Source organism: Equus caballus, chromosome 5 (assembly GCF_041296265.1).
Source record: "Equus caballus isolate H_3958 breed thoroughbred chromosome 5, TB-T2T, whole genome shotgun sequence".
Classification (NCBI taxonomy): domain Eukaryota; kingdom Metazoa; phylum Chordata; class Mammalia; order Perissodactyla; family Equidae; genus Equus; species Equus caballus.
In genome coordinates, this window is record NC_091688.1 from 67,378,901 (window position 1) to 67,394,589 (window position 15,689).

Genomic DNA, 15,689 nt, shown 5'->3' on the forward strand with positions numbered 1-15,689 from the left:
CTGCTCTTAGTGCCAAAGGCTGCTCCCAGTTCCTTGCTAGGTATTTCTCTCACAACATGGTGGCTTCCCCTTCCAAGGTGAGCAGAGCACTCTGTCTCCTACCAGCTAAGATAAAATCATGGGAGCAGCTACCTCTTCACCTTTGCATTAGAATGTAACCTAATCAAGGGAGCAACTATCCCATTGCCTTTGCCAAATTCTGTTGGTTAGAAGCAGTCACAGGTTTAGCCATCACCCAAAGGAAAGGAATTACCAAGAGTATAACTCATTTGGAGTCATCTTGAATTCTGCCCACCACAATGGATGACATAGTGTTATATTTTGTGCTGTTTTCTTTAGGTTTGTAAAAACTTTGGAAAGTGCAACTATAGAATTTTACCATTTATTTTTATTTTTATTCTTGCATTTACTTTATGATTTATTATGATTTTTTACTTCCAGATGCTTTTATTATTAATTTTTTCTTTATAGGTTTTGCTTTTGGTATTATGTTTAGAAAGTGTTATTTCCCATCCATAGATTATATATTTAACTATATAATAGATTCAATTTTTTCATTTGAACATAGTTTGTAGTATTATTACTTCTTTACGTATTTGTGTAAGATACAAATTTGTTGTTATTTAACATCCCATAGCCCTGGGATACGGTAAGATTTCTCAAATAGGATACATGCATAAGAGGCAAAAAAAGAATAGCAAAATGGTAGATTTAAACACAACTATAATAACCATATTATGTGTAAATGGTTAAAAGTAGAGAAAAAAATCATAACACAGCATATCAAAATTGTCAGATGTAGCCAAAGAAGTACTTAAAGGTACATTTATAGCAGTGAACAACTGTTTTAGAGCGTGAGGAAGATTTCAAAATCCATCCAGTCTCCACCTGAAGAAACCAGAAATAGAAGAGCTGAAGACATCCAAAATAAGTGGGAGAAAAAGACATAATAAAGAAAGGAAGAGATCAATAAAATACAAAATAATAATAAAGAAAATCTATGAAAACGAAAATTGCTTTTTGAAAAGATCACATGCTCACACAAAGATTCTATGAAAATGATCATAGCAGCTTTATCTGTAACAGGCAAAACCTGGAAAAAAAATCTCTAAAGTTCATCAAAAGCTGTGTGGACAAATTGTGGTACACACACTTAATGGAGTATTTCTCAGCAGTGGAAAAGATCAAACACATGTATCAATATATATAAAACATGGATGAATCTCTGAAGCTATATTTTACTCAGGAAAAGTCGTCCAGTAAAAAAGAATACAGACTGTATGACTCCATCTAGATATAATTCTAAAAAATAGAAACATATCTATAGCAACAGAGCAGATCAACATGCCTGTGGACAGAATGTAGAGAAGAATGCATTACAAAGGGACACATGAGAGAAATGGAGATGTCCACTAGCTTGATTGTAATAACAGTTTCACAATATGTCAGAACTCATGAGTTTGTAGAATTTAAATATGCGCAACTTAAATTTGTGGTTTATAGTACATCAGTTAAGAAAAGAAGAAAGAAACTATAGATATTTGAGATCCAGTGAAGGGAAGAAAAAAAAATGCTCTATTTAAAATACTAGAGCAGAGATCATGTCTATCTTTACGGAGTTAAAAAAAAAAAGAAAAAAAGGTCAGCCCCGATTGCCTAGTGGTTAAAGTTTGGCATGCTACACTTCGGTGACCTGGGTTCATTTCCAGGTTGCGGAACCACACCACTCACCTGTCAATGGCAGCTCACATAAAAAAAGAGGAGCATTGGCAACATGTGGTAGCTCAGGGTAAATCTTCCTCAGAAAAAGAAAAGTAAAAGAAACCCAAAATGGTAGAAAGTTTCACAGCTATGCCATAAAAGTTTTTCCATGTTTGTTTTTGCAACGCAAAGTTACCTGAGGACACGTCCCTTCCTTACACTATCACCAGCTTTTTATATGTAATATTATCTTCCTAATGTTCAAATTTGTATAAGCACATTAATCTGTCTTTTCTTGAATTGGTATCAATTCTTGAAATCAGTTGTAGTTTGACCAGCCTTCTTTAGCACTCTCTGCTCTTATAAATCTTCCACATGAATACTTCTCCTTGACATGATTCATAGGCTACATATCCATCCCCAGGGTTCAGCCACAATTCCCCTACATTTTTTGATCACTAAGGAATTGCCTCTAATACCAATCTAGATTTTCCCTAAGTTTACAACTCTTATTTTGAGGAAGGGTGAGGTCAACTAAGCAAGTTCCAGGTCAAACCTCATATTGAATTTTTACTTATCCAATAAAATTCAAACTCTGTCCCTAATTTATAGCTCAGATAAAACGTACTTAGATTCTACAGACTGCTTAAGATGTCCTAGAGCAGCAGACTTGACTGTCATAAATTAAGACCTCCTTGGCTTGTAACTGCAGAAGCCTTCAGTGCCTCAGTGCGTATTCATTTCTCTCTGTCCAAAAGAAGCAAAAGTAATTTACTAACAGTTGAAACATGTTAATATGCTTTTAAATTTCTGCAACTCCATAGGAAAAATAATGGAGGTAAAGAAAATTGTTATTTTGCTTTCACAGCATAGTAGAGGAGATGGTGTTCTTTTGAAGCCATACAAAGGTGCCAGAAGATTGAAGCAAAAGTTTATTACAGTATCAGCAGGATATAGACATAATATTGTTTTCAGTTATTATTTGAGCTGCCAAGAAAGGAGTTGCTTATGGGTATCTATTATATTTGAACATTCTAAAGTTGGAGAAATAGCCAAAATATTCATTTTCACCAAAGCTAGTTTTATTATATCTCTTTTTCATATAGCAGTGAAGTGTAGTTTAATTTTTAGGCTAGAAAAAATTGCCAATATGGTGGAGAAGGCATTGTGGTGTGATGGAAAAAGAAAAACAGAAGTCAAGAGAAGTGGATTCTAGTCTACTGTTTTTGACTAAACTGTAAACCTTGAATGGGTGTTTGAATTGGCTTGGACTATTGTTTCACAATAACACAATCAGCACATTGAACTAGGTAATTTTTGTAGTCTCTTTTTTTGACAATCATAATCAGTAAGACTCCTTGTCACATGGGCAGATTTAACACGATCTCTCCATCCTAGATGATGATGTGAATCTGTTAAACACAAATGGTTACAGCATACGTGCATCTACTTAAGAATCTTGTAATCAACTGCTGGTGATCCGCTGGCCCAATACTTCCTAACTACGGCCAAATGAATGTTCCCAACTAAAAGGATAAATCAGCTTTTCTGAGATTGAATCTTACTCCTTAAAAAGGATAGATATTCTTAAAAGCAGACTGATAATTTTTATGGTGATAACATCTTCTTGGTGCCTGTAAATGTTTGTAGTCACAGATTGGCTTATTGTTACAATTCCCTTCTGATTGTTGATCACTTAGCTTCTGATTGCTTGTCTTAGATCTGGCAGTGCCCTTTGATTAAATCTCTCTTATGACATCCTGATGCCAGTTTGTCACATTAATGTTGTCCATTGGTCTCTTGGACATGGATATTTGCACTTGCCCTGCTGTTTGTCATTCCCCTCTTAGATTCTAGCGGTATGGTGTGCCTTTTAATCCCGTCCTCAGAAAAGTTGAGTAGAAAGAAGTCATTTTACAATGGATCAGCTAATGATCACTCAATTTTCAGAAAAGTTGATATACAAATCTTGAACGAGACTCTCAGAGACTACATTTTGCAATTGACAGAGAATAGATGCATCAGCCAAGGAAAATAATGATGTTGATCATCAAGAAAATAGATGATCTGGCTTTAAGACATACAAATGAATCAGAATGTATGGTCTGATAGTAACTGGGTTGTGCCTATAATCAAAATTACAAAATAAGATTCACCCTATGTACTAAATTTTCTCTTAAAATTGTTTTTATGCAGATCATAATTTGTTTTAAAGTATTTTTTCTTTGATGTTTGTCTACTGCATCATTTGTCCTTCTCCTTTCTTTGGAAAAGATTTAGTTTCTAAATGTAAGGCTGACTTATAATGTTCTTTTCAAATCCCAACCTTTCGTTCCAGTTTTTAATGAATGTAATTCCACACAAAGTTCAATAAATTTTTAGAACTTCTTATTGGTTAAGTTGAATGATTATTTGAAAACTTCTGCAGATATTTCTTGAAGGGATATTTTAAAATCATTGGCAATTAGATGGAACATAATGTATTTCTAGAATAGAATATCTTCAATTTGAAACATATATCACTTTAGAAATCATAAAACTGTCATATTTGATAAGCTTCCTATTGTATGCGGTTGCTAATTGTTGCACTGTTCTATTACTTTATTTTGAGTGGTAAAACAAAAGCCCTGAGAGACAACTTTTCTGTGTTTCCACATCTTTATTTTTGGTTGTTAAAAGTTAGTCATTCTTTGTGGAATTTTCTCTTTTGCACTAAAATCTTGAGTTAAAAACATCTCCTTTTTCACCAAACTGACATCTGAAAAGTCTATGATGTGTTGTCTCCACCTTCCTCTGCACTCAGCATTAGGAGGAAATTCAGAATCTCACAGTGGGCAGAAAAGTTAAGCAATATCCATTGGAATGATGCCAAGCTTATTTCTTTCTGTGTTGCCTGTCACACTGAAAATAAAGGAACAAGTCACTCATCTTCAAAGACATCTGAAATGAGTCATTCATAATGTTGGATTTGAAGATTTATGAATCATGTTACCCATGGAATAAAAATTCGAGAACTAATCTTGCTAACTTTATGAAAGAAATTTGAGGTGCTGATCTGATTTGCAGCTGGTAGATATAGAATCAAACAGGCTGAGCGTTCAAACTGCAAAATTCTGAATCAACTTCCGGTGGGAAGATGTGAGTGAGTCCTTGTTGCTGCTGTAGGTGCACAGAGCAGAGCAAGGCAGCACCTTTTTGTATTCTGTGTGTTTTTGTTTTCTGTTTGTTTGTTTTATAAACAGAGTGATTGGGGCAATTAGGGCAGCAAATGAAATGGCATATGGGGGGGAAAAATTTCTCTCATTACTATGCCATGATCAAATCTGCATAAACTTTTCCCCAGATGGACTTATGGAAACCTTGAGGAGCCTCACTTGTGGTGAGCCCTCTCAAACTTAGAGATACAGTTGTTCTTAGTTATACAGAACTGGAAGGTCATACACAGAGGAAACACAATTGAGTCTGACTACAGCTGTATCCATATTTACCAAACATCCATACATAAGTTGCTCTACGTCTGTTTGCCTTAATTTCCTCAACACCTGGTGGAGAGAATAGCAGTACCAACTTTATAGGGTTGTTGAAATAATTAAACGAACAATCAATGTAAAGAATTTAGCTGCAGACACATAGCAAATTACCTATAACTTGTCAGCTTTAAACAGAGCAAAGAGCAATCTTATTTAAGCCAAAAAAATGAGTTTATTTGGGAATAGCAGAGGAATCATAATTCAGGGCTAGGCTATGGCAGACCATGGGCAAATTCAAAGAGACAAAGGGGAGCTCAGCCTCTATTAGGTTTTAGGAAGAAGTTGGAGAAGACTGTTTAGAGCAAGAGTTCATTTAGAGGAGAACTAGAGTTCAGAGTTGTGCTGGTTTTTCATTGGCTGCAAATGGTGGACACTTTGTGGTTATCAAGGTTTCAGAAATCATTTTTCTTCCTACTGACTGTACAAGTTGAGATGAATGGTCCGTGTGTTAGAACTCTCCCTTCATGGCTTCCTCACTCCATTTTAAGTGAAGTTTCCTTTATTTATTTTCAAAAACTGTTAATCAGTAGTTGCTATTTTGCACTAGTGGTTATCATTTACAGTTTTTGTATTGGTCACAACATGTTCATATATATCAGGCACTGTGATAGGTGCTGAGGATGTAACATTGAATAAGAACACTCTTGTCTTGTGCCTTTGGCAATTCACAGTCTCATGTGACAGTAATATGTGGTATTTTATGTGACAGATGTTTATAGAGAGGGTTGAAAGAGCATAAATGTGAAGTGGTTAATCTTACCTAGTAAAAGCAAATATAGTTTTAGAAAGGAAGTGATATTTGATTCTAAAGTATGCAAAGCAAAAGGGAAATTAGGAGCTGAGGCCTGGAAGCATTAGAGTGTGTACTATATTGGGGAATATTGAGTAATGTAGGGTTCAGAGTGTAAGTTTCATGGAGTTGAATCTGAGGAAACTGATTAATTTGCAATCAGCCATAAGGAAGTAATGAGCTACTAAATAACTCTTAAATAATAATGAAAATGCTTACATTATTATTACAAAAGACATCACTACTGGAATTTGTATGCATGCTCTAAAAATATTATTTCTAATGCTATTTCTAATTTGGTTCTCAACAACCAAGCCAACACAACATAAAATATATTATCTTTAGCAATACTGTACTTCCTCTCTTTATAAAGAAAAGAGGAGGGATATTTGTCAGGAATTTCTTGCTTGGTTATTTTATACAATTCTCAATTTTCTAAGTAAAAGTAAAAGAGCTTCAAAGGGAGTGGATAACACTTGAGATATCTTAATTAGACATAGTATAAGACTATTTGATAATTGAATATTTTCTTATGAAGGGGAGCAGAATTTCCCACCCCAAAATATACCTCTTTGGTATAAGAATCACCTTGGTTATTTTTAAGAAACAGCAGTCATAGAAGAAGCTCTGTAAACTGAGTAAAGTTAGCCTTTTGTAGGAGACATTTACATCTATAAGGGAAATGTCAAGTTTTAGGGTGTCTCCCTCTCTGTACCAAGAAGAAGAGGATGAGTAAATCTCCAGAAACTCTTATCAACGGAGAAGGTAAGGACTTAAATGTACGTAACAACCATATCCTAGTTTGCTATGCTTTGCCTGAAAATTTCCGTAATTGGATTTTCCCATTCCACGTTCTTTTGTGTTTAGCTGGAGATGGTATTTCAGGTGATGGCTTGGGCCATTTTGAAGAGTTAATTGGTTTTCCTGGGTATCTCTGATATATATAAGAATTATAGATGTTATTAAATTTGCTTGTTTTTCTCCTGTTGATCTGTCTTTTATTACAGGGGTGTCTCAACCAAAAACCCAGAAGGGTAGAGGGAAGATTATATCTCCTCCCATACACTTAATTGTAAAATAAAATTTGATTCCTATTTTTAAAATATCTGAATTAACTATTTTTACTTCACCAAATATTGTCAAGTAATCTCAAACAATAATTCTATTTTTCCCAAGTTAACAAAAAAGTCTGTATCTTTAAAAAAGCTCTAATTTTGTGAAAATATTAAATATTTCTAAGTATAGTGGTAAAAGTTAGTTTTCATTTAAAATTTTAATTGTAACTGTCTCTTCTACCCACTAACAATATCTTTTTACTTAAGTATGTTGCATGTGCCTCTCTCATTTATCCCAATTGATCATGAAAGTCCCTTTGACTCAAGCACTATTCTCGTGTTTTTCCACTGACTTTTCACTACCTTATTTTCATGATCCTGTATCCCATTAGACTTATTGTGTCACATTTGTTTTTTTCAAAAATTGAAGATTCATGGGAAGAGGTCAAAATATCAACGTTAACAAGAGTTTGGAAGAAATTGATTCCAACCTTCAGGGATGACTTTGAGGGGTTCAAGACTTCAGTGGAGGAAGTAACTGCAGATGTGGTAGAAATAACAAGAGAATTAGAATTAGAAGTGTTTGAGAGGATTGACTCCAGTTCTGAGGAAAGTTCTACTGTGAGTAAAATGTTATCAAACAGCATTGCACACTACAGAGAAATCATTCGTGAAAGGAAGAGTCAATCTATGCGGCAAACTTCAGTGTTGTCTTGTTTTAAGAAATTGATACAGCCTATAGCCTTCAGCAGTCACCACCTTTTTTAGTTAGCAGCCATCAACACTGAAGCAAAGCCCTCCACCAGCAAAAAGAATACAACTCTCTGAAGGCTTAGGTGATGGTTAATGTATTTTAGCAACAAACTATTTTTTAATTAAGGTGTGTACATTGTGCAATAGTACATAATACTATTGCACACTTAATAGACTACAGTATAGTGTAAATATAACTTTTGTATGTGCTGGGAAAGTAACAAATTCCTGTGATTTGCTTTATTGCAATATTTACTTTACTGCATTGGTCTGGAACCAAACCCACGGTATCTCCAAGGTACTCCTGCATTGCTCTACAAGGTTCACTGATATTTATTCAATGCATAAAATTTATTGTATTCCCATTGACAACAAATGAGTCATCACTGTTGTCTCTAAGTGTGATAGTATTGAATTGAAAATTTAAATCATTATTTAACACATAGTAATATATAAATCACCTCTTATACCAGACTATAAAAATTACCTACCTTAATTTATATTCAAATAACACTCAAAAATGCTAACACACTTGGGGCCAGCCTGGTGGTGCATCGGTTAAGTTTGCACATTCCGCTTCAGTGGCCCGGGGTTCCCCGGTTCGGGATCCTGGGTCCGGACTTACACACTGCTTGTCAAGCCATGCTGTAGCAGGTGTCCCACATATAAAGTAGAGGAAGATGGGCATGGATGTTAGCTCAGGGCCAGTCCGCCTCAGCAAAAAGAGGAGAATTGTTAGCAGATGTTAGCTCAGGGCCAATCTTCCTCTAAAAAGAAAAAAATGCTAACACACTTTAGAAGAAAATAATATGAAATATTCTTATCTTCTGCTCTTAATATTTTGACACTCACAAAAAATGTATAAATAAATATATATATAAATTTTTATTTTTTTTAATTCTAAACATCTGTCTCTATACCATGATCATTACTATTTCCAATTTTATACACTTAAAGCTCATTTGAATTTAGAGATCAACTTTCTTTATATTCCAGTATTTTTGGTTTGTTGATATATTATTTTAGAGAGTAAATTTAAAATATTGAAGATCAATGAAAACAGAATAAAGATTCAGTCAGATTTTTCTAATATATTATTCATAATAGTCATTATAGTAGAATAGAAAGATTTTTCATACTCATCACTTAAATATTCATAAAGTATGATTTGAAATGACTAGAAGTACAAATGCAGAAGCAAAAATAGTGCAATGTCTCAATTTAAAATATGTTCTCTTTGTTTCCTAAAATGTCCACAAATGTTTTCTACCAGATATCGATTTTAAAATGCCATAGATACTGAAAAAAACAACACTTTGTTGCCCCTTAGCTGATATTCCATATGAATACAATATGATCTCCATTATAATAACCTACTTTATGAAGATTAAATGCTTTTGCAATTCAAACACGGTAAAATTGGCTTAGAGCAAAATCAAACACTAGTTTGCTGGTTCAGGATTTGAATAGCGGAATGAAAAATCTCTCTTATATTGCTATTGTGCTCTGGTCAGCTAAGAAGTAATTGCTTTTTATAAGGCAAATTTGCTTTTACTTTTCTAAGGTAATGAAATGAACCTGAAACATTTCCTTTGAAATCAAAGTCACTATCCCTGAAATGTCACCAGACAAATTCCATCATATAGTTTCAGCAAACACATAATGAGAAAGTTGGGCCTGGAGTTGATTGACAGAATTCTATTAGAAAGCCTCCTTGCACATTCATCTATAATTATCTGTGTTGTAAATCGATACTGATTTGATTTCTTCATATTTGTGGGTTGCTAACATGGAGAGAAAACCAAGTGATATGTATTTCTGAGAGAAAAAGCTAATGCAGAAATGTACCAATGTGTTGATGCCCAGAACTAGATTCCTGACCCACTTATGATATAGTGTATAAATGTGAAATGATCTAGTGTGACAAATGATTTAAAAAAGCCTTTAACAATAAATATATATATAATTATTAAATATATAAATAGAAGGTCAATTCTTTAGCAGTATTATTTTATATGTAAAACCAAAAATAGAAGTTTCTTTCCAAATGAAATTTAGCAGCTCACTGGTTATTTTCTCAGCTTGTTAAAAGTAAACATAATAGATAATACACTTATCTGCAATATCTATTTGTGCTGAGTGTAACTGTGTAAATTATAGCTTACAGGAGTGTTTAGTGGGAGTAGGATGATCTGTAATGTGAATTTTGGTTATAAATTCAGTCGTTTTTCATAACAGAATAATGGGTAGGATCGAATATTTCTAGATTGAATAAATGATATAGATCCATGATAGATAAACAAAACATTTTCGATATATTCTGTATATAAATATTTATGTGAGGTGGCATCTAGATAATTATTAATTTTTCTTCTTTTTCTGGAAAGTATATACAGTTTATTATGATAGTTGTATTACAGAGATTTTTCAAAATATAAACACTATGGTGATGTTTTAATTTAAACAGTTTTTCAGCACATGATTTTGAAATAATTTCTTTACCTGAGAACAAGTTCCTACATGTAGTGATTTTATGGGCTAGTCAGCAATTTTCTCTTGGTTCTTCGCCATGCCCCAATCTCGGTGAACTATTTTATAAAAGAACGACATTGATATCAATGGAATCTGTGAATGGAATTGAATAAATTGATATAACTGAAAAGACAGTGAAAAAGCATATGACGTCACTTCATGTGAACACTTTTTTAGCGAATGTCAAACCATTTCTGCAGTTACATTTTATATTCTTGTTGAATTTTCCCTTACTTAATGTTACTCACAACAAAAACTATATGGTACTGTAGACATCCCTGGGTATTCAGTTGGCTATGAGGATCCAAGATCTATAAATCACATATTATTTTGTTTGACCCCAGAATCCCTTTGGTATTTGAAAAATTCTACTTTAGTTAATTAATTAGTTAATTAATTAATTAATTTATTTATTTATTCATTTTTGCTGAGTAATGTTCACCCTGAGCTAACATCCATGCCGATCTTCCTCTATTCTTTAGTATGTGGGCCACCAGCACAGCATGGCTGCTAACAGAGTGGTGTTGGTGTGCGCCTGGGAACTGAACCCAGGCTGCTGAAGCAGAGTGAGCTGAACTTAACCACTAGGTCACTGGCCCCTCGACTCTATTATTTTAATTCATACCTTGAGTTATGAATGATTACTTATCTTTTCTTCCAGCTCAAACTTGAGCAAGACATATTTCTCTCTTATACTCCCAAACTTTATATTTATAATTACATGATTTGTTGGCTACAAACACTGTATATCAATAATTATTTTTTAAGTTCTAAGTGTATGCAGCCTTAGTCGAAATAATGCATCCATGTCAAAGATCATTTCCCCTAGGTTATTGCTCATTATAGAAACTTTTTCAAAATGCATATGTGCCTAATTTGCTGTTATCTTTCTACCATCAATTTATTCTTCAATGCATGTATTTCCATGAAATAAACACTGTGCTGTGAGGACAAAGAGCCCTGATGGAAAAGTTGACATAAGAGACATAGAGTACGACATTAACTCACTGTGTGGTGGGATATCGATCCCACTCCTAATTTCACTCAATCATAGTTTATTTATATTTAAAATAAAACAATAGAATTAGTGATAGTCTCAGTTCCATTATTAATCTGAGTTGCCATTACTGTCATTTAATATGTCTCACTTGATATGTCTAGGTAATCTTTCATATTTTCCAAAACAAATTATTCGGCTTTCTTGAATCATCTTACTAGCTACAATTCTACACTGAAAAACTAATGGATATAATTAGAAAGGTCTGTAGCTATGTCTATGTAATGAAAACAAATTAGCCAGGACATGGTCAGTACATGACCTGTACACACATTTTAAAGAGCTGACTTCAAGATAATTTTTCAGCCTGAATGAGGTAATCAAATTTAGTTCTAAAAATTAATGAAAACATCTATTGTTCAGATAATTTCTATTAATTGCTTATATGAAATGTACACAAAATTATAATGCCATCTGTCCCAGACCTTAATGTGCCTGAAAGTATAAAGTGTTCGATCTTAAATATAATCTGAGATTTCAAAGATGGAGAAGTACTTAATATTAGATTTTCAAATAAAATTAGATGTTTTTCTATGAGAAATGAATTTCTAGACAACTCAGTCTTTTTTCAGGTCAACTGCATTATTTAGTTACTGATTCCCGTTAATGAAAGGGGCACTCACTCAGCATGTTGAGTGCTTTCTCCAAAAGGTCATTTTTTGCTGAGTTTAAAAGTGTCTCCTATATACGCGCAAGTGAATTGTTGAAAGAAGTTAACCCCAGTTTAAAACACTAGATTCTCAATTTGTTTTCAGATGATGTCAGTCAGTAATATTGTCCAATCTGTTGATCTTAATTCTGTTTTAGCAAGTTGCTATTTAAAAAACAAAGGTGGTTAGACTACCTGCATGGAAGAAAGCTAAAGTAAAAGTCACTTTAGTTCTAATTGCAATCTCCAATCCATTGCACCACGCTTTCAGCGTGGAAGGGCTCTGCAAAGATCAATTAATCGCTAGGAAGTCCTCCTGAGTTAGAAAGGGCTGGATTGACCCAGAAAGGAAAGAAAACCCCAGCCTAAAAGTCATTTTTGAATGAAAAATTAGATTTCTATAATCCGAGAGCACTTTCTATTGTCTTCATTAGATGCCCACTCTGCAGAAAAGTTGTTTTGTTGGTCATACTTATGTCATATTCCACTTTGATTTTAAATCAGGATGTTCAGAATTATTATTTGTTTAAGAAAGCTAAGTAGATATTCGAAAGCACAGAACTTTTTTAGTTCAGTTGTGGTTAATATTCACATAGCTCTAAAATTTGTATTTTGATTCTTTGCTAAGAGAATAAAATAATATATTAGAAGTGGAAGAAAATGATACACTTTACAGACATCTTCATAATAAAGCTTCTTCAAAATGCACTGAAAGATTTATCTATATGTGCACTTATGAACATAATATGTACTGCAGGTATATTTTGAGAGTTGTAGCCAGCTTTTCAATTGAGGTATCCATTTGAAGTAAAGTACATGAAATAAATGCATAGTAGATGTTAAAACTCTGCTAAATTTGTAATAATTATTTCATTTGATACCGTGGATTGAAATTAATCAATGGTGGTAGAAGTTTTGTTAGAAATTAATATAACACAAATTTGATAATTAATTTATACACAAAATGTTTCATAAATAATTCACATATCTGAGATATTTGAATTTGTTTGTATATACTGCCCTGTATGTTAAAATAACGACATATATTTTTAAATATCAAACTTAGAGATCAAAATACTAAGTAAATTATTATAAATCAAATCTCATAATATAAAGGAATAATATTCTGTCTTGACCAAATGGGTTTAGTTTCAGGATCACATGATTATTTTAACATTAAAAAAATCAAGCAATATATTTCACCATATTAACAGTTTTAAGTACAGGAATCATTTCAGCAGATGCAGAAAAAGCATTGGACAAAAAATAAAAACATTAAAATAACTCTCCTTAGCAAACTAGAAACAGTAGGGAATATTCCTAATCTGATAAAGAGAATTTGCAAAACAAACAAAAAAAGAGCAGAAATAAAACCTTACGTAGATTTGTATGCTGATTACATGTATGTATTACCTTTGTGAAAATCTCACACATTTAGCTTTTGAGTGATCATGTCATTGTGACAGAAAAGGGGCGATTTTACAAGACAGAGCTGAACCTGCTTTCTATTCCTTCTTTAATAATTTTGTATACCAGAGAGTACCTAAAGATAGGCTACTCCATAAATACCACTGAGGTCTTAGGCAGCCTGCCATTGTGACAGCATATTTTATAAACAATCATAAATAACACTCCTAGCAGCGTATGAGAGACAATTATCCCGCACCATCGGCCCCATTGTTTTGATTTAGTGGGGTCTTAGAAGCAAAAGCAATACTTACTTGTCGCCCCTAACTGCAGGACTCGAACATGTTTGCTATTTTTCCAGGGTTCATTATGTTTGGTTTTGTTTCTATTATTTTAATGCTTGTTCTGTGTTTCAAAGGTGGACACACAAAGTCTTAGTGATTTTCTGTCTTTTCATGAATGAAAAATATATAAGAAAAGTGTTGAAGGTGCTAACTAGGTTTACAATCTGATCTTTTTTGGGGGGAGAAGGATGGAGTCTGGAAGATATAAGAACTTCATAAGTATTGCATCCTATGATTTAATATCTCTAAATAATGTTACCTTTTAAATATCCAGTCATACTCCTCAATTTTCCTATACAAAGGACAATTTTGTATACCAATCCTATGTTCAACATTTACGGTTGTTCAGTTTCTTCTCTTCAGCCCCTAATGTGTTGTACATCTTAAAGCAGCTCGGATTTCTAATGTCCTCATCTATTTATATTTGTCAAGTTCATTCATATACTTTGGCATGATAAGAGAATAAAAGAGAATTTAAAAATCAAATGATAGAAGTAAAATTAAGTTCCATATAGAATTTAACATATATTTCCCTTCACACTTCACTTTGGTTATTATTTATCCAAAGTCCCAAACACAAGCCATGCCATGTTGGAGCATATGGCTTAGGGCAATATTCTTGAGTTTATTCTTAGGTTCTAAGTGGTGAAAGATACAAAAAAAAAAACCTTTTTTTCTAAGGAGAACAAATTTTTTTTTCTTATAATTAAAATGACTCCTTGTTTGAACTTTTAAAATAAAACTTAGTGTCACATTTAAGTTTCTTATGTAGCTCCTAGGTGAATTATGCAATTAAATTTTGGTATGTCAAAATCATTAGTGGGGCCAGCCTGGTGGTGTAGTGACTGAGTTCACGTGCTCTGCTTTGGAGGCCTGGAGGTTCACCAGTTCAGATCCCAGATGCAGGCCTAGCACCGTTCATCAAGCCATGCTGAGGAGAAGAGCTAGGAGGATGCACAACTAGGATATACAGCTATGTCCCGGGGCTTTGGGGAGAAAAAACAGAAAGAGGAAGATTGGCAACAGATGTCAGCTCAGGACCAATCTTCCTCACCAAACAGCATACCTTAAAAAAAAAAAAAAAAACTAGTAATTTGTGTTTTTATGTGAGTGCAATAATGTGTGCGAGTGCCAATATGAACTTATATTCTTAAAATATTCTTCAGATAGAAATCTTAATATTTCTCTGTAATCTTTACCACTAAAACTAAAGCTGGTGTCTATCCTCATAGTCCTTTTCCTTCTACTTTCTTCCCTCCTTTCTTCCCTCTCTCCCTCCTTTCGTCTCTCCCTTGCTCCTTTCCTCTTTCATTTCTGATAAGCACTCTTGTCTGGATAGTTAATATAATCCTTTAAATGAAGAACATGCTTGCAAATTTAGGATAGAAAATCTTTGTTCATCAATGTACATTGTGCTCATTTGAATGCACATTATGTGTTGGGCCTTGAAATGGGTGCACATGTAAGGCAGACTCACTCTCTCCCTCGTGAAGCTTATGATCTTTAAGGGTGTGCTAACCTGCAAGTTCAGCGGAAGGTAATATAATCAATGGGCCATAAAACAGAGTACAGGCTGTTCAAAGAGGAAAGAATTTGTCCCGAAGATGTCTGAAAAGTTTCATGGAGAAAGTCGTGTTGGAGCTGAGCCTTGAGTAATTGCTAAAGTATCAAAGGGAATAACATAGTTTTGGTACATAAGAAAATAACAGTATAATACAAAACTATTTGCATACAAAACCATTGAAATTTAGCTATAAGTATACAAGTTATGGATAAAAGCTCACCATAAGGTACTAAATTCGTTGAAAGTAAGACATTGAAGTTTGTAAAAATTAAATATTTTTGATGGTTTCACAAGTATATACATATGT